Here is a 26,338-nt window from a genome sequence, read left to right as displayed (position 1 = left end):
TCAAAAAAGGGAAATGCATCGGACATCATTTATGTCACTTTGTGTCAAATTTTGAAATGTCCTCCACATGTCTACCATAAAACGTTTTGAAAGCTTTACTGGGGCCTTGAATGCTGTACACTTGATCAAACAACTTCAGAGCAAGAGTAGTATGACGCTTATTGAAATCTTTGTAGAAGGAACATGCTAGATTGTAACTCAGAAGTTGTGAAATGTAAACAAGGCTGCTGGAAGATTACTCGACATGAAAGAAAAGTTGACCATTGGAAAGTGGAAGTCATCCCTCTTGTCATAGTCTTGTGGATAGTGTCACTCTGGATCGTTATGCATAGATCTAAGTATGTAACAGATTTGGCGGTCTCACTGGTCTCCTTAAGTTCTAGTTCGAGTGAGTACATCTGTGAAAGGGACTTGGTTATTTGATAGTTACTGAAAGATATGAGATCATCGATATACTTGAATCCTAAGTTAAACGTCTTTGCGAAATGACCTTGTTTTGACTTTGCCAAGCCGAGTAGAAACTCCGATTCATGTGTTTAAGGAAACAGATCCGAAAGAAGGGGAGCTCAATTGGGTCCCATGGGGATGCCTACATGTACTTCTTGCCTAAATGTTTTGCCCCCACATTTTACGTCGACGTTATCAATGAGGAAGCTCAAAACGCTATATTATTACCCCGTTTAGTGAATCTTTGTGTGCTTGAATTTCATCCTCAGCTCGCTGGTGAGTGTACAGCCCATGCTGCCTTATGAGGCGCTTGAATGTTAACAGTCACATTTCTATCTCATCCTGCCGGGTACTCATTCCCTCATGGCATTTTTCCAACAAAGTTTCCTGCCTAAGGAGACACCAGATATAACATATGATTGACTGTGGGGCAGAACCGAAGCCTGAGAAACTATCAGCACTCAAGCTTGCCATACACGGTCACCCATCCAAATTGATTTGTCATGTTTCCAACTGTAAATAACACATTTTTGTTTCCCAGAGAGGGATATCAGATGAATAAATGTTAACTAATCCATGACGCAAGGCCACATTCTCTGACAATCAACTTAACAATCATGGATAGACATTTTATTCCAGTGGCGCCATGGCGTCAACTTTAAAAATATTACATCAATTGTTTTCAAAATTAGTACTTTCTTTTGGAAAAGGAATAAGACATTGAATATACGAATATGTTCATATGACGCATCAGTGACACAAATTATGTCCGATGCTATTCCCTATTTTGAGTTGTACCATATGTTCTCGTGGTTTCTTTCACTCGAGCAATTGATTTGCCATTGCATGTGTTTATGACGGGTGCAATCTACTGGGTAGGATATGCTCACCTTTTCGCGAACAGTCGGTATCATCACTATTTGATTGTGATTCATAAACACATGCTCATGATAAAGTTTCCACCTCTCACATCACTTGCATTTGCTTCAAACAAAATGACGGCGACCAGTCAAAAGCATCTGATCGATAAACAAGATCTATATTGTATTACCTCATCAAATCACTTGAGCACCTTGATTAAAAACATGAAAAGATTTGCAAAATATCTGCGGATGCTCATTTGGCGATACACATACTATGTAAATCCTTTATTCGACCGAAATCTGTACGTTGAAATTCACGTTGTTTACACGAACCTAGTTCATTACGCGATTTTGATTGGACCATGCATGGAATCATTAGTCTAGCCAAAATGTAACTCCAGAATTCCAGCCTAGTTCGGCAAGGGTGGAAACAGGATTTTTATAGTCAGTTAACGCCCTTGACATGGGAAGATGCAATATAACTCACTCAGTCATAATGCCCGATTACTTGCCCCTGAGTGAAAGGGAAGAATGTACGTTTGAACGTCCTTGGGTTCTGGAGGAGGTGCGATGGATTTTAACGTCGCAGTTAAGATTATTGCGCTTACATAACGACGTGCATATATGTGTGTGGCTGCATGTGCTAGTTTGGATGCATGTCCGTTTTATAGTGCTAGCCCACTGATCGTGCGATGCCATGCCACAGTTTAACACGGATATTGCACATTGCGCTTACCACCCTTCATGCCTATCGCCAGGCAGGGTAACAACAAGTGCCATATTTGAACATCTATTAGTATGACGCGGCCTGAGGATTTCCGTTCATTGGGCAGACGCCTGGAGGTGGTCAGGCTGCTAGAACAGAAGGGACATCACTTAATTCCGTTCGCTTCATAAGTCCGAGCAGGATGTCTTGTCACGAATACGTCATACAAATACAAATGACATGCGGTAAGGCAAGGGTGACAAACCAGATAATCAGAGACAGGACAGTTCATCTTTTTTCTTTATATATCACTAACTCTTTTTAAAAGAACGATCCACGTAATTCACATTGTTCTTAGGAGTAGAAGGGGCGGCCGGTTAGCCTAGGGGTTTAAGCGTTCGCTCGTCACGCCTAAGACCCGGGTTCGATTCCCGACATGGGTACAATGTGTGAAGCCCATTTGTGGTGTTCCCCGCGGTGATATTACTGGAATATTGCTAAAAGCGGCGTAAAACCATACTCACTCACTCACTCACTAGGAGTAGAAAATACATGCTCAAGAAACCAAAACCCTTGTGTATCATAATAATTATCAATTATAATAAAACAAGCTACAAAACTCTTTCCAGAAGTACAATGATAGGAGCGACAAAACCCTTTCCATATTCATAGGAAATATTGATTGTATGATTCCGATTATATCATAAGCGAGTGTTTATGAATCACTATCAAATAGTCACGATAAGGTGATGATATCCTGCCCCATCAGTCGCATTCGTCACAAATACATGCAAAGACCTGGCAATAAATCTTACAGGAAACCATGAACCTTTCATCTGTCTGTTCACATACATATATCCTGGCGATACATAACATATTTTGGGTCATATGCAGAAAAAACAGTTTTCCATAAGGATATGTTCTGTGTTCCGTCTCATTTTTTTTCTTGAATACTACTTTTCCATCTGAATATGGAGGTTTTATCATTATTAAAAGCCTTTAAACGTTTGCTTTCAATTGACAAGTTTATTTTGATTGATCTATTGTGAGATCTCATAGCTCCAAAGCTGACCCATTTTTTCTCATGTCGTAACAGACGCTCACAAATATGAAATATAAAAGAACAGGTTCAGGCATGAAGTGGATGTTTGCCCAGCTCTGGTGTTCTCCGTCGTGATGTTTCAGTAATATTGGGTAACAGCTTCGTAATGACATTCTCATTTACTCACTCACTATGAATACAATCACCCTCTGAGATCAAGGGGGCTGGGGTGGCCATGTCGTCTAAGGCGCCGCAATTCGCTGTTCGGAGTTGCGTCCCATGGGCAAGCCAAAAGCCTGTGATCGTCGGTTCGAATCTGGTTTCGGCCCGATTATGTTTCTCGGTTTGTCAGAACTATTCCTCTGCTTGTGGGTTTCACCAAAATGGAAAACATCTGAGAACTACATCACTTAAGGTATTCCTAACACAGTAAGCTGACACGTTGTGACAAAACTGGAATACTGTTCAGAGCGGCGTTAAAACCAACTCACTCACTCACTCACTCACTCACTACGACAAATTATGTGGTCAACTTTCCGATAATACACTCTACACCAACATAATAAGCCACAATTATGTCTTCTGCATTTCGAATACATTGCAGCGACCGGTAAAGTATCTGACGATCACAAGCAATTTTTCTGTGTACAGGAATGCATACACCAACAAGGTTCAGGCGGTTCCGAAAACCTACAGGCTACAAGATGGGAATAATTACATAGCACGCTCTAACATTGTCCAGCTGTACATTTATTGATTGTGAAAGCGTTACTTCTACTGATTTGATAAAAAGTCAAAATCATATTAACACACAGCATTGATAGAATATGTATGAGTGAGTGTATGAGTAAGGGAATGATATTTTGCGCTGCAGTATACTTTACCCCAGTTTTGTCAGAGGGGGTTGTAAATAATCGAATCTGGTCCATAAAATCCATTGATTCGATGACAAGCAATCAGCCAAAGTCTTCATCCGATCCCAATCAGTATGACAAGCAAGGTAAACAGAGGGCCCTTTCTGCCCCGGAAACAACAAAGGGGATCTACAGGAAGAACGTGACCATCATGTATATTTATTTTAGTATCTACTACTGCGAACGTAAATGTTTGACGTTGGGCTAAGAAACTAGTTTCCAGCAGCAGAGGTATGACATCCGAACTCCTAGCTTGATCCCAATACAAGGTAATGCATGGCTTACCATCTTCAATAACGTCAATACATATGGGTTTTTCTTCCATTAAGGGGAACCTTATGGAAAAACGGTGAACCTATTTGGAATTACTGTCGTAAATGACGGTCTGATTGATCAGTCCTTTCTCAACCATGTGATAAACGGCGAATCTAGAAATAAGACTTTAACCAACGGAACCGAACCTCGGGAGAAGACGTGTCGTTAATATACCTGATTGTTGTCTTTGAACTCTTTTTCAAAGTAGAAAGTGAAATGTCCAGAGGAGACCCTTACTGTGGCCATTAAGTGGATATCGCTTCTTCGAACAATCAAATGTTTCCCCGATTCAACAAAGTAAAACGCTATCAATATGACTCATCACGCACAGCCCCTTCCAAACTGTTACGATATATTCGGAAAAGTTGGACGCTTTCCGAATATCTAATTACATGTGGCTCATTGCAAATTGGTTTCCACTGCTACAGCATGTTTAATTTGGTACAGTTGATTAGGTTTACCATGAACAAGATATTAGAATATTGTGTTACTAGCGGTTATGACAAACACTTTCACATGTAACTTCGTTAAAAGTGTTAAATGTTGTGCATAATATTTTTTTATTTCCCAAGATAATAATACTGAAGAAGAAGTACTTCGTCCTTTTTGTATTCTGGAGTATTGCCTAAAGGTACACATCGAATAAGTTATACTTTTTTACTGTGTTTATGTCAAGCGTCTCTTGACAGCGAGGAAAAAGTTTCAAAAACCAGTTTCATGACGAAGCAAAAACGACCCTAGCTCCTGGCAATTTGCTTATAAAAAGATAACAGCCCTACACATTGATATGAATCAAGCTCTAGGGGGATTTCATGTTACTGGAGGCTAAATGCAAGAACGGACGCATTCATGTGCCTCGTCAACTCATTACTATCAAAGCTGATGCCGTAATTGAAATTTAATTCAGTTTCGAGATAAAACGTATAGCAACACTGTTATTGGGATATTATTTTCTGGTTGATTGCGTTAATACGTCAAACATTACAAACATTAATCGAATGTCAATCAATTTCAGTTTGGGAAAATGACAAAAAAAATATAAAAAATAACATCGTGTTTATGCGTTTTAATAGTCAAAACAAAATGGTCTGTTGACTTTAGTTCTGTGGACATATTTATCTCGATTAATAGTCAGTGCTCATGATTCATCCAGTTCTGGTGGGAGAGTCTATGTGGTTAGACTCCAGCGATCTCAGGTGCCACACTTTACTTGTCAGCGCTCTGTGCCTACAGTAATTCAAGTGAAAATCGTTCATGACCATAGTTACCTCCCTTAGCTTAATCAGGATCCACTGGTCACTGGTTCGGAGCCCGGAGTCTCACTATTTATGGTACGTTTGCACCAAAGCTCGTGTGTTTCAGCAATGTGGTAAATGTATATAACTACAGTTACCTCCCTTAGCCGAATCAGGATACACTGGACAGTGGTTCGGTATCCAGCGCATTTCTGATTATATTCCTGGGTATGTTTGCACAACTGTTCAAGTGTTTCATCTAAGTGGTAAACGGTGACACGATGTTTCCTCCCACACAAAGCTGGCACGTTATTGTGTAACATTATGCTATTACACGCGCCATTACATCCTTAGAGCGATTAAGCACGGGAAATTAAACCAGCACAATCTAATAATCTGATCTAATTCTATCATAGCTTTGTTTGGATGATGCCTGCACGAGTATATTTTGACGAATAGAGACATCGAGCTGGTAATAAAACAGCGAGCTACAAGGAATTGAAGATTATATTTTCTTGAGTGAATGTAAGCCTTTTGTAGAGAGACTTACAGTGTATTCACAAGGGTCAGATAATTCGTAATTCTGTGTTTCGAAAAGGTTATTCAATATATGACTCATTGTCATTTTAAGAAAGAAACGCCACCCTCATATCGATGAAATACGGTGTAAAAAAACAAAGAAACAAAGCAGACGCAAACATAAGAAAGAGTGAGTGAGTGAGTTGGGTTTAACGCCGCTTTTAACAGTATTCCAGTCATATCACGGCGTGTCAGCTTAATGTGGGAGGAAAGCCCGAAGTGATGCAGGCCTCAGACGTTAACCACTTCGGTGAAACCCACGAGCACGGGTATGGTGCTGACAAACCTAGAAACATTATCGGGGCGAACCGGGATTCGAACCCGCAACCATAGGTTTCTGGCGTGCCCAAGGGACGCAACTCTGCACAGCGAATCGCGGCGCCTTAGACGACTGGGCCACCCGTGCCCCCACATAAGAAAGAAAATGATGTAATACGTACATGTATGCAATGTCAACCCTGCATAGAAATATATCAAAATTTCAGTGCATTGTTCAAATGACGTAATGTTATGAATGTTTTACGTTATTAACGTCGTACTTTTCCCAACAATGAAGCGATATTCTGTCACAGCGCTTAAACTCACATTCAGCACAAAGACTCGCATTAAATGCAAATGAGTAAATAGCGAATACCTGTCACACGCGGGATGTCTACCCGTAAGTAATATTCGTATTTATTGAAGAATTGACTTCAATAGTGTTTGCGTTTATGGAGATATAAACGTTAAAATCGACGTGGACACTGTGTAAATCCGCGTCACGCTGTACACACTGTTGGCTGTTTTCATGCCCCCTTAGTCCCAACCCCCCCCCCCCCCCCCCCCCCCCCCCCCCCCCCAACACACACACACACACACGCACGCACGCACGCACGCACACTGCCCCAGTCCCTAAGTATAAGGTGACACGATTTATTCACTCAGACCTACGTTTCTAAATGACACATGAAATAAAATTACAATCGTTTTACCGGTATTCACTTTCGTAATCGTAACGGATAACAGTTCCACGTAAAAATAGCTCTATGGTTGGTGTATAAACCAATAGGTTATAGATATATGTACCCATTACAACAACGTACTGATAATGTTTAACTTAAATGCAATGTTATTATCAGAAAGGAATCACTTTGTTCTCTGCTCTTATTAAGTGGGTTAGTGAGTAATCGAGATTATAGTAAGCTGAAGTTTGTGTAATGTTAACATATTTGCTTCGTTGCATGCTATTGATTCAGGCATACAGGTATATGTTGCCATTTATCATCCAAAACTGGCTCCCACAGGCGATATCGCTTGGATTAGATCAAGCGATATCTACACTGTAGATATCGCTGCGATGAAATTACATCACAATGCTTTGCAGACCATTGTGACATCACTGGTTACCATGACGTCACAATCAAATGACATCACTAATGGCTCTGCTACTGAAGCTGTTAGCAGTACTTTTTACACTGAAGACACTGCTAATTACTGTCTACAAATTGAAAAAGTTGGAAGAATGATGTTGGATGATAAATAAAAAAAATCTCACCCTCGTGTCTTTTGATATCAAATATATCAACACTCGTTGATAAAAGTGGCAAAAATCCTCGGCAAGCCTCGGAATTTTTCCACATTTATCAACTTGTGTTGATGTATTTTATATATTAAGACACTTGGGTGAGATTCTCTTTATATACCACACCTTCATACAAGGCCGAGGTTTTAACAATGTGCAGTTAATATTGATACGTTCACCACAATGACATAATTTGCAGTTGTCGTTGAGCATGGCTAGTAATATCCTCTAACGTAATTCGTGTCTTACCTTGGTGTCCAGTGTTTTAAGCACCCATGTTCGAATTCCACATATGCATCCCAGTGGGCGCTAATTCACTGCTTAGTGTTGTTTGGCCCTCAGAGTTAAGTGTTCAGTCGAAGCTCATTGACTCACGAAACGGTGTTATGAACAGACAAGGCCAACGCGTTCGCCCTACTACATCAGATGCAATCCCTTTAATGTCGACTTCTCATCAAGCACTTCAGCATATCCGCGTCAAGCTGCAGTACTTTTCCAGATTGTCCCTTAGCGTAATGGTCACGGAGGGAAGGGTTCTGCTATTCACTGTATGGTTTCAATGCAGTTTCGATTAGCGCACACAAAGATCTTCAAACAGCTCCAATGCTTCCTTCACCATTGGTATGTAGAGGGAATCTGGTGCAGTGTCAGCTGATTTGTGACCTGAACCGTTGGCTTCCTGGAGACGACACTGTGACAATATGTTGAGAGGAAATGGAATTGAGGATGGACGATCCAGTTTTTTTATAGGAATAATGCAAGCAGTAAGAAAATTAATGATTCATGGTGATGCTACACTGAGGATCTGAAATATGTGTCCCTGAGACTTGATGGCTGACAATGATACATGTTGCTGTCGTTGTGTTTTGTTTCAGCAGTCGAGATGAGTGATGAATGGTTTATCAGTTATAGAGGGGCCTTAATGCTAATTCCTATCGAAGACATAACCAAGACCTTTCTCTTGTTTGAGATCAAGGAGGTTTACACTGTTGCTTTGTGCAAAGATGTGAAATGGTAAAGACTGAAATTACAAACGTTACAAAGTTTATTCATGGTTATTGTTGGAGCAATTAGTTAAAACAATGTAATGTCTGGAAATTGTGAAGTTTGATATAACGCACTGTTAAAACAATGTTTACTGTTAAGTTCAATAACATTACTTTATTGCTCTACGGTGTCAGACAACAAGCAAATATTGTAGAGCAGGACATGAGTACCATTTACACGAACAGCTGCTGGCATCGATCATAATCAGTGATTAGTTTTGTTGTTTGTTTATTGTTTAACGCCGCACTGTTCCAGCCATATGACGGCGCCTGCAAAGAATCGAGTCTGGACCAGACAATCCAGTGATTGGCATCATGAGCATCGATCCACGCACTTGGGATACGATGACATGCATCAACCAAGTCAGCGAACCTGACCACCCGATCCCGTTAGTCACCTGTTACGACAAGCAGAGTCGCCCTTTACGATTCGTTCATATAATGTTCACCACAGTTTTGCCTTTTACGCTCAATGGAATCTGTTTCGGCGGATAGTCAAGACGTATTATTCCCTATCGTTGATGTTACATATTTAGCACAAGGTGTTAAATAACGATGTTAGGAAATGGGCGTTGTGAGGGGAAATAATGTTATGTTTGATATTGTTAAGTTAGATGTCGTTATTTCAGACCATGGCGGAATTCAACAACGATTTGAAAGGTGTGAATAGGTGAGTTAGTTTAAACTCTGCTTGGAAATAAAGTTCAGTTATATAACGAAATGTCAGCTTAAATTGTATAGAAAGAATAACGTGATGCATACCCCACAGATGTATTTTTCACTTTGGTGAGACCTGCAAGTCCGGACATGGTTCTGACAGACAACAGCCTGAGATAATATCAGAGCAATTCTGGGAATCGAACCTACAACCAGCGACGTCATGCACGACTAACAGACGTGATTCTGCACAGCAAATTGCGACGCCTTACAAGGCAAGACTCGGAGTTATTCCTGTTTGTTAAGTCAAAATTATTATCCGTTGTTCAAGATTAACTTTGTCCTTGATCATTATTTGAGTGCGGTGTTAAACAACAAACAAACAGTGAATTCAGATCTGTTGGCACAGTTTCAGCGCAGCTCACTCTCACCATTCAGAAAGGAAGATATGTGAGCATATCAAGAAACAAGAGATTGGTAACATTGCAGTACTGGTCATGTTGAAACGAATATCATTTCCTGTTTCTAAATTCCATGATACACTCCACAATCAGTAAATACCTAGGACATATTTTGCCAACACTATAGCCTGTTTAGTACCACTTACGTTGTACGGGCCGTTGTACCACACATCTAGAGAAATAAGTCAAGATAGGATAACGTCAGTGTCAAATTACATAATGTTCGGGAGCGGTGGGGCAGACCACGATGTGTTACAATGCGAATGCGAGCGCTGAGCGCACTGTTATTAGAACTGAGTATTCGATACATTTCGTATTATGCACTTGGAGAACAGTTAAAGTTTTTAATTTCGCGGAATGAACTTGATTGACAAATAGGTGCCAACCGATTAGTGTTAGCACTGAGCAGTACTCATATTTGCATGTTAGAAACAAATACACTACACCTGATGATCCATTCGCACTGTGATTTAAACCCTCGAAATGCAAATCCTCGGGAAGGGATTTTGTCAGGTTTATCAGAGCTTTGTTTGAGGTTCAGGATACAGATATACAAGGATAAGGAGATGTATTGATTGATAAATACTACTCACAAGAAGTTGAAGAACACCTGATGCCTTCATATTACTGTAGTTAATCTCTCATGGCACGTTCTTTAAATGATAAATATGTATCTGATTATGTGCAGCTTTTAAAAGCTTCCATACTGATTCCACTCCCCTCTCAACCGACTATACCTCTATCCCTACCAATGCCTCCTGACCCTGCCCCCTGCCATCTGCCCCTGCTTTGACCCAACCCATACCCTGATCCTACCACTACCCTATACACATACCCTTACCCCTGACCCTACTGCTACGCCATACCCATACCCATACCCATACCCCTGACCCTACTGCTACGTCATAGCAATACCGATACCCATAGGGCTGACACTACAACTAAGCCATATACATACCGAAACCCATACCCTGACCCTGACCCAACTGCTACGCCATACCCATACCCATACCAATAGGGCTGACCCTACTGCTACGCCATACCCTTACCCATACCAATAGGACTGACCCTACTGCTACGCCATACCCTTACCCATACCGATAGGACTGACCCTACTGCTACGCCATACCCATACCCATACCGATAGGACTGACCCTACTGCTACGCCATACCCTTACCCATACCAATAGAGCTGACCCTACTGCTACGCCATACCCATACCCATACCGATAGGACTGAACTTACTGCTACGCCATACCCATAACCATAACAATAGAGATGACCCTACTGCTACGCCATACCCATACCCATACCAATAGAGCTGATCCTACTGCTACGCCATACCAATACCCATACCAATAGGACTGACCCTACTGCTACGCCATACCCATACCTATAACAATAGGGCTGACCCTACTGCTACGCCATACCCATACCTATAACAATAGGGCTGACCCTACTGCTATGCCATACCCTTACCCATACCAATAGGGCTGACCCTACTGCTATGCCATACCCTTACCCATACCAATAGGACTGACGCTACTGCTACGCCATACCCTTACCCATACCGATAGGACTGACCCTACTGCTACGCCATACCCATACACATACCAATAGAGCTGATCCTACTGCTACGCCATACCCATACCCATACCGATAGGGCTGATCCTACTGCTACGCCATACCCATACCCATACCAATAAGACTGACCCTACTGCTACGCCATACCCATACCTATACCAATAGGGCTGACCCTACTGCTACGCCATACCCTTACCCATACCAATAGGGCTGACCCTACTGCTACGCCATTCCCATACCCATACCAATAGGGCTGACCCTACTGCTACGCCATACCCTTACCCATTCCAATAGGGCTGACCCGACTGCTACGCCATACCCATACCCATACCAATAGGGCTGACCCTCCTGCTACGCCATACCCATACCATACCAATAGGACTGACCCTACTGCTACGCCATACCCATACCCATACCAATAGGGCTGACCCTACTGCTACGCCATACCCATACCATTACCAATAGGATTGACCTTACTGCTACCCCATACCCCTGTTCCGTGCCCTTGTCCCTTACCCCCTTCCCCTATACCTTGTCCCATGCCTCTTGCCCAGTCCTTTGCCCCACACCTACCCCCTGGCCACTGCCCCCTGCCCTACATCCTACCCCCTACACCTTGCCCTCTGCCGCTTGCCTCCTGTCCCTTGTCTTCCCCTGCCCTACATCCTACCCCCTGGCCACTGCCCCCTGCCCTACATCCTACCCCCTACACCTTGCCCTCTGCCGCTTGCCTCCTGTCCCTTGTCTCCTACCCCTGTTGTATGCCCCATACCTTACCCCCTGTCCCCTGTCCTACATCCTACCCCCTACACCTTGCCCTCTGCCGCTTGCCTCCTGTCCCTTGTCTTCCCCTGCCCTACATCCTACCCCCTACACCTTGTCCTCTGCCGTTTGCCTCCTGCCCCTTGTCTACTACCCCTGTTGCATGCCCCATACCTTACCCCCTGGCCACTGCCCCCTGCCCTACATCCTACCCCCTACACCTTGCCCTCTGCCGCTTGCCTCCTGTCCCTTGTCTCCTACCCCTGTTGCATGCCCCATACCCTACACCCTGACCACTGTTCCCTGCCCTGCCTCCTACCCCTGTCTCTACCACTTACCCCTTATCGCCTGTCCCTCTGTGCATCTAGGGCAATGATCAACCGTTAAATTCATACAGTGCTGCTATTCGACTTTGCAGTATTAAATGTAGGATCTAACGTCGTGAACAAAACCTGTCTACAAATTAACGCAAGACCAGTTCCCCTTTAATGTAGCATTGAACGTGTAATTAACTCCCTTTGCATCCATTTGTATTGTCCCCATGTATGTAGTACCCCTAATGAGAATATAACATACTATAATCTTGAAATATATGCGTCAGACTCTCCAAATTAATACGACTGTTGACTTATGCATCTCTTTCCAATCAATTAGGAATAATGCCCAACACCAAAAGAACGACATGGCGCTATCAATAATCGGACAAGCGAAAGTTTGACATCATTGAACACTGAATTCATATCTCGCCTGTCATATTTGTCCTCGACTTGAGACATGGTACAGATGGGATATGCTAATGTGGATCTCAAACGCGTTGTGTAAGCGCAATGTTCGTGAGCAGCGATCGACAGTTCCTACACGGTGAGGTGGCGTATATATTAAATATATCAATGTTTGATTGGCACGAGATCATACATGAACATAAGCCGTAAAGTCTCTCGCTGTTGTTCTTAAGATACGGCTGTTGTGAAGTCGCTTGGGGTAACCCTGGAGTGAAAGATGGATGGAAATTATATCTATATTTAAATAAATGAAATAGGGGAGTCATTTTAATGAAGTACGAGATAATAACATATTACTATCTGTGAGTGAGTGAATGAGTGAGTGGATGGGTTAGTGAGTGAGTGAGTGAGTGAGTGAGTGAGTGAGTGAGTGAGTGAGTGGGTGTGTGAGTGAGTGAGTGAGTGAGTGAGTGAGTGAGTGAGTGAGTGAGTGAAGCTTGATGATGTGAGAGGAACGCGCGAAATCATGCAGGTCTTAGATGTTTGACGAAACCCACGAGCAGGGACTGACAAATAAACAAATACAATAAAAGCAAAATGATCAAAGGTTTCTGGCACGCCTAAGCGACATAACCCCACACGGAGAATTCCGTCCCCTCAGAGGAGTGGGCCTCCCGTGCCCCATCACCGTCTTCGAACCATCTATAAACTTCATTTTATTTCCAACAGCAGTGTAGTAAAACCTTTCGCAGAACTTATGTGTTATCTGAGTGATAGACTGTTGAGTAACGCCGCAGTCAAAAGTATTCCTTTCACCGAGGCATGTAAGCAATCGAGGTGAAGTGAAATGGGGTTTAACGCCGCGTCCACGATTATTGCACTTATATAGCTTATATATATGTGGCTGCTTGTACTAGTCCGGACTGATGCCGATTTATAGTGCTAGCTCACTGAGATACCATGCCGCAGTTTAACATGACTACCCCACTCAGACACAGTATACTGACTCTGAGCCGACCAGTCCTTGTTTTAGCCCCTTACTGCCGAGCGCCAGGCAGGGTAACAACAAGTACCATCTTTTAACGTCTTTTGGTATGACGCGGCGGGGATCGAACCCCGGACCTTCCGCTCTCCGGGCGGACGCTCTGTCACTAGACCACAGAGGCGGTCTGTAAGCAATCGAACCTTGACAATGAAAGCATGTGTAACGAATCGCGCCATCGGGGAACGATGACTCGCAATCAGCAATAGAACATGACCACCCCATCCATTGAACCGCCGACGACGACGAGCAATGGGGAGCTGGGGAATTGTTCTAAGACGGGTCCCCGAGGGGTGTGTGCCGTGTGCCTCGTTGATAGAACTACATGCCAATTTGAACGAGTAATAGGTTTTATACCCTTAATAAAAATAGCGAGCGTCAAGTACTTGCAAGAAATACAGGTCAATCTTGCCATGATGGATAATGAAATCGGACAGCAAGAGAATGTTATATAACGGGCTTTTAAAGAGACTGTCGCTTTCAAAGAGAACAAATGAGGGGATGCATATTATCCAAGTTGATGCGTGATGTCCTATGACTTAAGTAATGTCAACCCACAACGGACTTGATAACATGGCCAGTGACAATCACAAGACAGGGCGCTACAACTCTTCCCTGTTCACAAGGCTAGTGACAATCACAAGACAGAACGCTACAACTCTTCCCTGTTCACAAGGCTAGTGACAATCACAAGACAGAACGCTACAACTCTTCCCTGTTCACAAGGCTAGTGACAATCACAAGACAGAACGCTACAACTCTTCCCTATTCACAAGGCTAGTGACAATCACAAGACAGAACGCTACAACTCTTCCCTGTTCACAAGGCTAGTGACAATCACAAGACAGAACGCTACAACTCTTCCCTGTTCACAAGGCTAGTGACAATCACAAGACAGAACGCTACAACTCTTCCCTGTTCACAAGGCTAGTGACAATCACAAGACAGAACGCTACAACTCTTCCCTGTTCACAAGGCTAGTGACAATCACAAGACAGAACGCTACAACTCTTCCCTGTTCACAAGGCTAGTGACAATCACAAGACAGAACGCTACAACACTTCCCTGTTCACAAGGCTAGTGACAATCACAAGACAGAACTTAAAACTCTTCCCTGTCTACAAGGCCAGTGACAATCACAAAACAGAACGCTACAACTCTTCCCTGTTCACAAGGCTAGTGACATTCACAAGACAGAGCGCTGTCCCACTTCCCTTATCACATGGCCAGTGACATTCACAAGACAAGGCACTGCCCCTCTTCCCTGTTCGCAAGGCCAGTGACATTAACAAGAAAGGGCACTGCCACTCTTCTGAACACATGCCACGAATCATCATATAAAACAGCGTATGCTTCTGTCACGTCTAGAATAAATGGTATCCATGACTATATCCAATTACACAACCGATATAGAACTCAACGAACGATTCAGTTACAACTGAATCATGTTTTTCCAATATTTCATATGCATGTATTCTATAAATAATTGTTAGAAACAAACGCAACGTTTCATAATATTGTACATATAAGTCTGCAGGATAACAAAATGTCTAGTACAGAATACCCATCAACAGTAAAAGTATTATTCAATTAATCACATTAAAACAGACATGAAATTGTCTTTATATTCAAACTTGACAAACGCGTGAGTATAAAGAGAATATTATCATAAGGTTTCTCCCGGCGACCGCCACCGTACACTAAATGTAATGTAGACATACATATAATTGGGATGGCGTCCATCATCCGCCCAATAATAGATAAACATATTCAACAAACAATTGTTATTGAGATGACCCGAATAAAACACGGTCACCAGACACTAGCCTTGTTTATGTGATAAAGCACAACTGTCTTCAATAGATGATTTATCACGCTCGTGTTTCTGATATCAGCTGGATAAAGAGTGGCAATAACCAGTGCAGCTTAAAAAGGACTGAGTTGGTCAATGTAATTACGCTTTGTCGGAGTACTTCAACAGGCTATACATCTTTAATTCTCGCTTTTGTAGCCTTATCTACAATTTCTCATCAGTCAAAGGAGCTCTGAACGAAACGTTGGGCTACTGACATAGATATATCTGAATCAAAAAGTCGGTTGAGGGTTGGGGGAGTGAGTGAGTGAGTGAGTGAGTATGGTTTAACGCCGCTTTTAGAAATTTTCCAGCAACATCACGGCAGGTGTCACAAGAAATTGGTTTAGGAATACAGTGGGTAAGGTAAGGAACCGTTATTTGCTATTCGTTGAGGTATAGGGCGGCGTTACAAAAAAAGATGAATGCTGAATATCCTGTACTGATTTGTTCCGCTCCAAGAAAGAAAAAAATTGTTTTTAGAACAGCGACATAAAAACACATTCTGTTTCTTTCCATCTATGCTAAAAAATAGAAAATGGTCTATTAAAATTATTACTATTAGTCAACCAACTAAATTTTCGGAAATGCATGTTTTGGGAGGTCAGATTACGTTTCAATACAGATCCAGTAAACTACGGATATAACGAACTCAAAGGGACCACTAATTTTAGTTCCTTATAACCGTAGTTCTTTATAAGCATATATACAGCATATCTACAGCAAATAGTCGGGACAAAAAATAAGTTCGCTATATCCGCCAGTTCGTTATAAGCGCGTTCGTTATAAACGTAGTTTACTGTACTTTCCTGTGAGATAGTCGATGAGAGCTTGAATGCAGATCCTACCGTGTTGGATAGTCATGCGGGCGTATTAATATTGGCCCTTGATATCTGATAGTCAGAAGGAGTGAGTATGGTTTTTACGCCGCCTTTAGCAATAATCTAGAAATATCACAGCGGGGACACTATGTGGGGTGTCGAACCTGGTTCTTCGACGTGGCAAGACGAGCTTTAACCACTAGGCTACCTCACCGCCCCTGGATAATCAGTGGACGTGAGAATATTCATCGTCATGCATTGATAGTCGTTTGTGTTTGAATACAGATTCTAATCCACGCAGACGTTGGAATACGGCTCCTACAGAAACGCGTCGCTGGCGGATCGTGAAATGTGGATTCTTTCATTACAAATAATAACCTTCCTATCACCGTTAGAGACTGCACATAGACATCACCAGTTCCAGCAACAGACTATACAATTAAAACGTACATATCCGTTGATATGTTAAGACAGGAGGCTGTATATCCCCGAGTCTCCGTGTCTAGGGTTCATTCTGTCATAATAACTGCATCCAGAGAACATTAAGGTCATGACTGAAGGTAATCACTGTAGTGTTATCGAGATAGCATCAGACGCTACTCGGGGCATCTGATGTCTAACAAACAGAATAGAATGAACATCTGGTTCAATAACGCCAGGTCTGAAAGATACAGCATGTCTTCCGTCTAAATCTAGGACATCGGTTTATATTAACAGTTCCAGGGAAACAATGATTAGCTTCGACACCTCTTCTCCATGCTGCAGGAGAATAGATGCCGGGCATTTGGGATGTGCTCGGCCTTTCAATAGGAATTAAGAAGCAGCACGACCTCTATTTCGAAGCTTGTGGCTGTCGTTAACACATGCTGACCATTAGGGGGCAGACACAACAATGGTCAGAGTTGTTCAAGACAATGTCAGCTTTCGTTGGGTCCTTGGAGGTCTTCCCAGTGAACAATGAAATGTACGGATAAGGCACTTCTGAAATATTTCTAAAACAATCGTGGCATACCATTAATTTTTGAAACAAATATGAAACGATCACAAAATGCAATGATATAGCCTGGAAGTAATACAATATAGTACATGAACAAAACGATGATATTTTGCTTCAGTGGAAGGTATGGTGGTCCTTCCCAATTTAGGTGTGGAAGTTAATAATTTGAATGAGACTCAGAGTCGCCTTCTTATGATATTAACAGCTTGCATCATAAAAAAATGTAATAAGAGCAGCAGAAATCCCATGGGGGTTTCAATTACTTGGATCAAACTTTCTGTTTACAGTATTGATAACAAAATTTTACTTTACGAGTTCTGACTACAAACCCGTGAAGATCCGGGTCAGAAATTGTCTTCAGGAACATATGATTGTCTTAAAACGCAACTAACAGGATTTGGTTGTTAGGTTCGTTACCTTGCGTTGTTTATGCAATTGTATCTCAATTGCGTGGACCGATGCTCATGATGTCACTCCCTGGCTTGCCTGGTCCAGACTCGAATATTCACGTACAACCATCGATAACGTTATATAGCGGGAATATTGTACAATGCGGCATTTAACAACAAACAAAACCTTAAATGGGAGGATTTTAATATTCTCCATTGTCTGGTAAACATTCCCAATTTAAGCGTGTGCGTTAATGATTTGAAGATTTGAATGAGCATCATTGTCGCCTTGTGATTACGGTTTAAATGTAACAGCTGGAATGAATAAACATATATAAGCAGCAGACTTTCTGTTTACTCTTAGTCCTGTATTAACGCTTTAACGTCTAAAGAGTATTGATTACAACTATACTAGTACTGACTACAGATATCTTTCTCAGTCACACTGGGAGGTGATTGGGTGTATGTACATATCTCCGATAATACAAGGATTATTTTGTTTTCTGGTAATGCCCCATCATTTCAGCGCTATTTTTAAAAATATTTCACCAAATATTTCATAAAGACTACATGCCGTATTAACCCCAACACCAGGTGTTTAACGATTACTTCCGCATGTTATACTGTCGTTTTCATATTTGTCGCTGTTATAGTTGATATTTTATTAGATAAATTAGATGGTTTTAGAGCACTTAAATGAAGTTATATTTCATTTAAATACTATGCAAATGTAGGGGATATTTTGTTTTGGGGAGAAACTACAGAAAAATGCACCAGTGTGGCATTGCAAGTAAGTGATTTATTTGGTGAGAAGTTACCAAGCTCCCAAGCGCAACATTTTGAAAGTCATAAAGCATTTGACCCCGACAGCACGTGCAAGGGGTGGTCTGCCAGGTTTACTATTGTCATTCAGACTCGACTGTGAGCATACGCACATATTGTTTTTGGGAACCAAACGCTCAAATACACTCTATTTAACACATTTAATCATTAAGGAAGCAACAGCATTGATCATGCGACGTTTGCACCGTCCTGAACGTTTAAGTGCCATAGGCATGTTGCAGTAGGCGCATGTCAAAATATTGTTGCCCAAACATTGCATGGTTCTCAATCTGTCATCGGCAGATTGCGGGCACGATACCAACAAACACAAAACTTCCATGATCAACGCCGCTTTGGACGACCAAGGACAACAACTCCAGCCAGATTTTAATCAGAGGCGTCGGTGGTGTGGGGAACGTAAGCACTTGGATAATCGACGTTGGGCTTATGTCAAATTTTTTCTGACCAATCGATGTTCACGGTCGACTTCCATGACCAAATGAATCGAGTTTGGGGACGTTTTTTATGAGCGTTGTAACGTTTTTTGGTGGTGGGACCATTATGGTTTGGGGTGGTATCATAATGACTGGCCGATCTGCGCTCTGTATTGTCCATGGAAGAGCCACAGGTCAGCATTATCGGGAGCACTCAGTACTGACCTTTCCCTCACAAGTGTGGGACGTCACTGGTAGACATGTACATCAACGTCAAAATCCACCCACCTTTTTTATAAATTCGGTGTTGCTCTCATTGATGAATGGAACACATGAGTCAAGCTGACACTGGTCGATTCATCAGAAGCATGCCTCAAATAATTCGTGCATGTCTGGCCAACAGAGGTGGTTTTATCCAATATTAGTGACGTTGGCTGCAAATCGTAAATTTAAAACTTGACCCCCGACCTTTTTAACGACCTAGTGCGCCACCATCTCAAAACACCAACCATTAGAATCCATTAGATCTGATTGTCTACTCCCCAGAAGATATGATAATATCATATAATATCATCATATCTTGATTATTCTCAAGGGCACGGGTGGCCCAGTCGTTTTAGGCGCCACAATTTGCCTTGCAAGTTGTGTCCCTTGGGCCAGAAACCTATGATTGTGGGTTCGAATCCCAATTAACCCCGATTATGTTTCTAGGTTTGTCAGCGCCATACCCGTGCTCGTTGGTTTCACCGAAGTGGTAAACGTCTGAGACCTGCATCACTTCGAGTTTTCCTCCCACATTAAGCCGACACGCCGTGATATAACTGGAATAGTGTTAAAAGCGGTGTTAAACCCAACTCACTCACTTGATGATTCTCACTATCCCCTACTCTTTTTACAAAAGTAAATAATCTGAAAAGAAAACCGTTCACAGTTAAATAAATAAATTGCAATTGAGTCCTTGGCGTTTAATTGGCTAACCAAGTATTGTTGTGCGGTTAGATTAGAAACTGAAAATATAGGCCACGCCCACTAACAGACAACTGTTTCCTGATTGATAATTTCCTTTTAAAATGGGCGGGGCGTGTGTTGCATTATGGCGTTGAACGATGTCATTGATTTCTTACTGTTGTCTACAGTATTTATGTGTGTTAATGATGAAATAAGCAGTCTTTGAAGTTTTTTTTGTTGACTTTTTTTTTAAAAGAATTGAGTTTAATGTACATTTGCATTTATGGCGTTATAAACGTAAAGGTTGGTGTGCACACTCATTGTAATTAGATAGGATTTAAGTAAATTCATCAATAAAGAGAAACATTGCGCGGCGGTAATAGCGTATATCCTGCCGTGAGGATGGTGAAGCGTCTCTGTAACATGCCCTAATGTTGGTTTTGTTCCATCGGTTCAACCAGCTGGATGAACGGGCCATTTAATGATGTAGCATTAATTATCTGTTGCGGCTGTTCAGAAACGCGTCAAATGATTCAGTCGTCCATTAAAAGTGATGGCAAACGTTCTTAACATTAGTTTGATAAAACTGTATATTAGTTAGCCTTCACTGGGTCACCGAAATTCAGGAACTGTAATTATATTTACTCATAATGTTAACATTAGACATATTTTATATAGGTATCAGACAAATATTTAAAGCAAAGCCCTGGAACATTAAAATAGCTCTAAATATGAAATAAAATACGTCAGTTGGTTAAAAACTAAGTTTGACAGAATGTAATACTTTCTTAATCTAAAGGAGGCACGGGTGGCCAAGTCGCGATTCGCTGCGCAGAGTGGCGTCCAGAAACCTATGATTGTGGGCTCGAATCCCGTTTCACTCCGATTATGTTTCTCGGTTTGTCAGAACCATACCCGTGCTCGTGGGTTTCACCGAAGTGGTAAACGTCTGAGACCTGCATCACTTCGGGCTTTCCTCCCACATTAAGCTGACACGCCGCCATATAACTGGAATACTGTGGAAAGCGGCTTTAAAACCCAATTAACTCACTCATTCTTAACGTAAAAATATTCTTTAGAGAGTTGGCTTGTCATACAGAATCTAGATTCGATTCTACACTTGGTTCCATTTGTAAAGCATTGTCCTGATGTTGCCGAAATATTGGTGGGTACAACCCAAAACCAAAATCACAGCTGGAGACCTTAAAACTGGATGTCACATATGCCTGTTTTCGGAATAGTACCCAGGTATTTGGTGGGTACATCCCAATCTATCCACAAAACTCACGGCTGGATACCTCAAAACCGTATGTCACATATGCCTATTGTGAGAATGGTACCCAGGTATTTGATGGGTACATCCCAATCCATCCACAAAACTCACGGCTGGATACCTCAAAACCGTATGTCACATATGCCTATTGTGAGAATGGTACCCAGGTATTTGGTGGGGACATCCCAATCCATCCACAAAACTCACGGCTGGATACCTCAAAACCGTATGTCACATATGCCTATTGTGAGAATGGTACCCAGGTATTTGATGGGTACATCCCAATTCATCCACAAACCTCACGGCTGGATACCTCAATACCGTATGTCACATATGCCTTTTTTGGGAACGGGACCCAGGTATGTGGCATGATACTGTCACGATAAAGCTTCCCCATCCTTCAACAGTTACTATAGCAACGAACCGAGTTGCGTTACGGACATTTAGCAGTTGTATTCCGACGACCGACGGAACATTAGTGACGGAGTATAGTTTTACGCCGCGTTTAGCAATATTTTAGCAATATCACGGCGGGGAACATTAACAACGGACTTCACAATGTTCCCATATCGGGAATCGAACCCGGGCCTTGGGAGTGACGGACGAACGAACGCATTAACCACTAAGCTACACAACCGCTCTTGACGGAACATTAGGTTCCAGCAGTAGTATAGATTATTATAAGCGATTGTTGTTGAAATATTTTCGAAATGGTACTAATCTCTTGTTTAACGCCCCCTTCGGAGATAGTCCTCCAGCTATATGACGTCGGCCTTTAAACTGGGCAAACCAGGGACTAATATTATGAACAACGGAGTACGATGATATGCAATCACGCATATCAAAAAGCCTGAGCACCACGCTTTTCTAGTGACCCTATAATGATAACACGTACATTCGTATGTTTGGATTAATACAAGGATATAACTTCACCTATCGCCCTTATTTGAAGGGGTCAAAAGGGGCAAAGGTCCAACGTGGCTCAATCAGATATGCTGCATGTATTGGTCGTGGGATCGAATTTTAGATCTTAGAGTTTTCCTAGGTTTCGAATGCCATAACGCCAAACATTGCCAATCATTCAAATTATATCATTCAGTGATAGACATTCTTTGCCAAAATAATGATAAGTGAGATCGGCCTTGTGACGTCACTTCCGCGGGGCGGGCCGGGCAGTGAGTCTTCCGAAGCTAAGCTTTTGTGGTATGGATCTTAAAAATGTACCCTACTAGACCGGAGATGACGATACACTTGACAATGATTTTACCTAAATTCACACTCCTATTCCTATAGAGGGGGCACGGGTGGCCTAGTCGTCTAAGGCGCCGTGATTCGCTGTGCAGAGTTGTGTCCCTTGGGCACGCCAGAAACCTATGATTGTGGGTTCGAATCCCAGTTCGCCCCGATTATGTTTCTAGGTTTGTCAGCACCACACCCGTGCTCGTGGGTTTCACCGAAGAGGTAAACGTCTGAGAGCTGCATCACTTCGGGCTTTCCTCCCACATTAAGCCGACACGCCGTGATATAACTGGAATAATGTTAAAAGCGGAGCTAAACCCAACTCACTCACTCACTATTCCTTCATGATCTAGTGAATTTCTGCCCAGAGATCGGAAGGTCAATGGTTCGGCCCCCGACGCAGTACCAATAGACGTTAAAAGATGGCACGTCTGACGCTCGGGATTAAAGGGGATTAAACAATGACTGGTGAGTTCTGAGTCAGTAAACTGTGTCTGAGTAGGATATCCATGTTAAACTGCGGCAATATATCTCACTGGGATTGAACTGAAAACCAGTTTTCGTACAAACAGCCACACGCACACACATACACACACAATTGCATGCAGGTCGCTATGTAAGTGCAATAATCTTGAACGCGACGTTAAACCCCATTTCACCCCACATAACACCAGCCTTTCCTTTTTCAGTCATTACGTTACCATAACAACAATTATTTCCACAAGACCCCTGTATTTTTACTCTCTTCTATTTGGCGTTTATTCCAAAGGTTTCAGTTAAAACCTTTCCCAATGGGTGTTCTGAATGCTCAGTCAACGTCCAAGTCAATTCGTACGTTAATCCAACGAATGCATAGGCGAAAGCTACATTGTAGGACATTGAATATTGTACGAGCGCTTGCCGTGGAAATTGATGAAGGAGGTTGCAATACCCACCATGCCAAATTAGTTCAATTTGGCACTACTGGACAGGATGGTCCTCCATCTTGACCTTTCAACACGTGACATGATAACATTCATGCCTGATAACATGAAACAGACACGATTTAGATCACCTTGCCACATGTGCCTGAAGCCCTGCCTTCAGAAGGAAGAACAGAAATAGCTATTATTAAGCTCTACGTTGCCTGCGGTTGATCTCCTAAAGTTTCTTGTCCACATCAACAAAACTATCTAATAAACTATTTAAATGTAGTTAGAATGTATAGGTATTCAAACAACATTGTCCTGAAATCAATCAGTTTTCGATTGTAGTCATCTACACCACTGCATGTGCCATCATATGTCGGTTACGGTTGCTGATGGGTGAAGGTATGGCCGTGGAAAAATGGTCTCGGAGGCAATATGTTCGATTCTGATGCTATATAGATAGTGAAGGAAGGACGATACGTTCATGTCCAAGTGACAATCGTTCTCGTTTCACTTTTTTCTTGATCATAAACTAACAAAATCTTCCCCTTAGTGCTTGTGTTTATACCAGGTATGGGCTACATGGCCAACACACTGTATTCCTTACTTGATGAATCCATTATACTTATTTATATCGGGATAATGTTAACCTGTGTGTTTTGTACATATCCCATATGTTGCGTTCTAGTCAATTGTCGACAGTCTAGTCTAAATTATTAAAAGTACGCGGTAAGAAAGATAAAAGTACAAGTATTTCTGTTCTTGTCAATTTTACATTTCCTAACCCTTTTGTGAATTTGAAATTCGTATGAAAAAAAGTTGTATGTAATATATTTTTATAAAACGAACAATGTGCTTTTTCGCAACAACGGTAGACACGTTTGTGCCAATTAATACCTTGGTTCAACCAGGTAGTCCATATAAACATATACAATCTGCCTACTGTCGTGTTGTAGGCGGAAATTGGACGGGAAAATACATTAGTGGCTCTTGTAACTTATACGTTCAAGAGAGATCGGCTTCTTGTTAAAAGATGATTAAAAAAAATAAAAGATTAAAAACATGTTTTCCAAATTAAATCAACACCAAACCCCTCTCAGGGCTTAAGTGGATTCAAATCGACATGTAAATTGGTGAAGCGAAAATCGACATGTGATTCAGACAACATATACTCACGTTACAGTTGAAACAGCAAGCAACCACCTACAGTCTACGCTGTTAGATTTATTACATGTTTTTTTGTCAGAGGACTCCGTTATATGCACGCATCTCCTTAGAACCATCAGAGCAGTAGATTGTTATTTGGTCAAAGTCACATCGTGCTAAATCACTAAAGGGCGTTGAATCCCAAAATGAAATCAGGTATTTAAGACTCCCATTAAAGACTCACCTGATCAATAGTGTCAATCCTTTCCTATTGTGGTAGGTCTATTATCAAATCAACTTCCCGCTACAACCACGGAGCTTCTAATAACACTTGATACCACGCTCGGCTACAGTCGTGGACTGCAGGACTGTGACATTACCGTCGGCCATTAAAGGTCTAATCTCACGGGATTTCACGAGAGGTTGTAACACACCGGGTGCAACAGAAGGCAAGTTCTATTGGTAATCTTCCTAATTGTATTTCTAATCGGGACTGACAATTCTATTAATACAGAAGGAGTTGGGAGGGATCTTTCCTTCTCCCGCAAACAGGTTCATTGGTTGAGAACCCTAATTTCCCTTTTAAGAAACTGTAATTGTTTGGTTAAACAAGCGGATGCAAATAACCGTCTCGTGGGGTCTAAACGAAGCGGAGCTATGCCTGCACTATATCAATTAGCGGTAATGGGATCGGCGATTGCTCATGGGTGTTTTCCTGCAAAAGAGCTGGAAACAATTACTACGCCATCAAAGCAGAATGTCCTTCCTTTCGGCGGACCCTTTTACGAAATGGCCCGTTTATATTGCAATATTTGGGTCTGGAATGTTATTTATTTATTTTTATCATGTTTGAATAATACACGTAATTCTATCACAACGTGGGCTAAGCAAATATAGCTAGTCGGCTGCGTAAGTATCACTGTGATGTTTTCATAATTAGGCTTTATGTTTTCAGTGAAAATATTGATGTCAACAGCCTTGTGATGTATTTCAGCTATCTGACGGCGTGCCAACTTAAAGCAACGTCATTGGTGATGTTTGCCATTTTGGCGAAACCTAAAGTAGGGGGAAGGTACCGACAGACCCAGGACAGCGCGTCCTGGCTTGGCGAAGGGACAAACCTGAAAGATCATAATATAACATGAATAAAATAATATTTATTGCTACAATACCAGAGATATTAACGGTTCAATTGGAGGCGACAGTGCTCAAGCAAACGGTACCTTTAGAAAGAAAGTCTGGGAAGATTTGAACCAGCATTGCAGCATCTTCCCGAGGCAAGCGTGTCCATTAGCCTATCTCAAAGTCTAGCTTTCACCCTTGCCCTTTCATACCGACTTTATTTGGCTCGATCGCAGTGCCACTCCGTGAGTTGCGCCCTTGTGATGAAAGTGCAACATCCAATCAGATCGCTGTTCTTATTTCGAATTGCTTTACAAAGATGGCGACTTCCATACAAGACGACCTGGTCGATCAGATAATGAAACAAATTGAGATTTCATCCCTGACAAAGACAACGGCAGATTACCAAAGTAAGGATACTTATTACTGTGTGAGTCGCAGTTCGCTCTTA

General features: G+C 42.0%; 1 protein-coding gene across 3 annotated transcripts in view; it reads right to left on the bottom strand.

Moving 5' to 3' along the window:
* LOC139468008 (glutamate receptor ionotropic, NMDA 2B-like) overlaps positions 1-25,120 on the bottom strand; it is a 97,661-nt gene extending 72,541 nt beyond the window's left edge. The window contains exon 1 of one of the 3 annotated variants that reach the window (XM_071249658.1): positions 25,010-25,120. The gene's annotated coding sequence lies outside the window, so the exon portion shown is untranslated. Of the gene's footprint in view, positions 1-4,461; positions 4,494-7,911; positions 8,269-25,009 lie in introns of those variants that run through there. The other 2 variants (XM_071249659.1, XM_071249660.1) reach the window with 2 other exon arrangements.
* Between the last annotated feature and the right edge of the window lie 1,218 nt (positions 25,121-26,338).

This window comes from Haliotis cracherodii, unplaced genomic scaffold (genome assembly GCF_022045235.1).
Source record: "Haliotis cracherodii isolate W230 unplaced genomic scaffold, xgHalCrac1.p SCAF_2, whole genome shotgun sequence".
Lineage (NCBI taxonomy): Eukaryota > Metazoa > Mollusca > Gastropoda > Lepetellida > Haliotidae > Haliotis > Haliotis cracherodii.
This window is presented reverse-complemented; position numbering and strand designations above follow the sequence as displayed.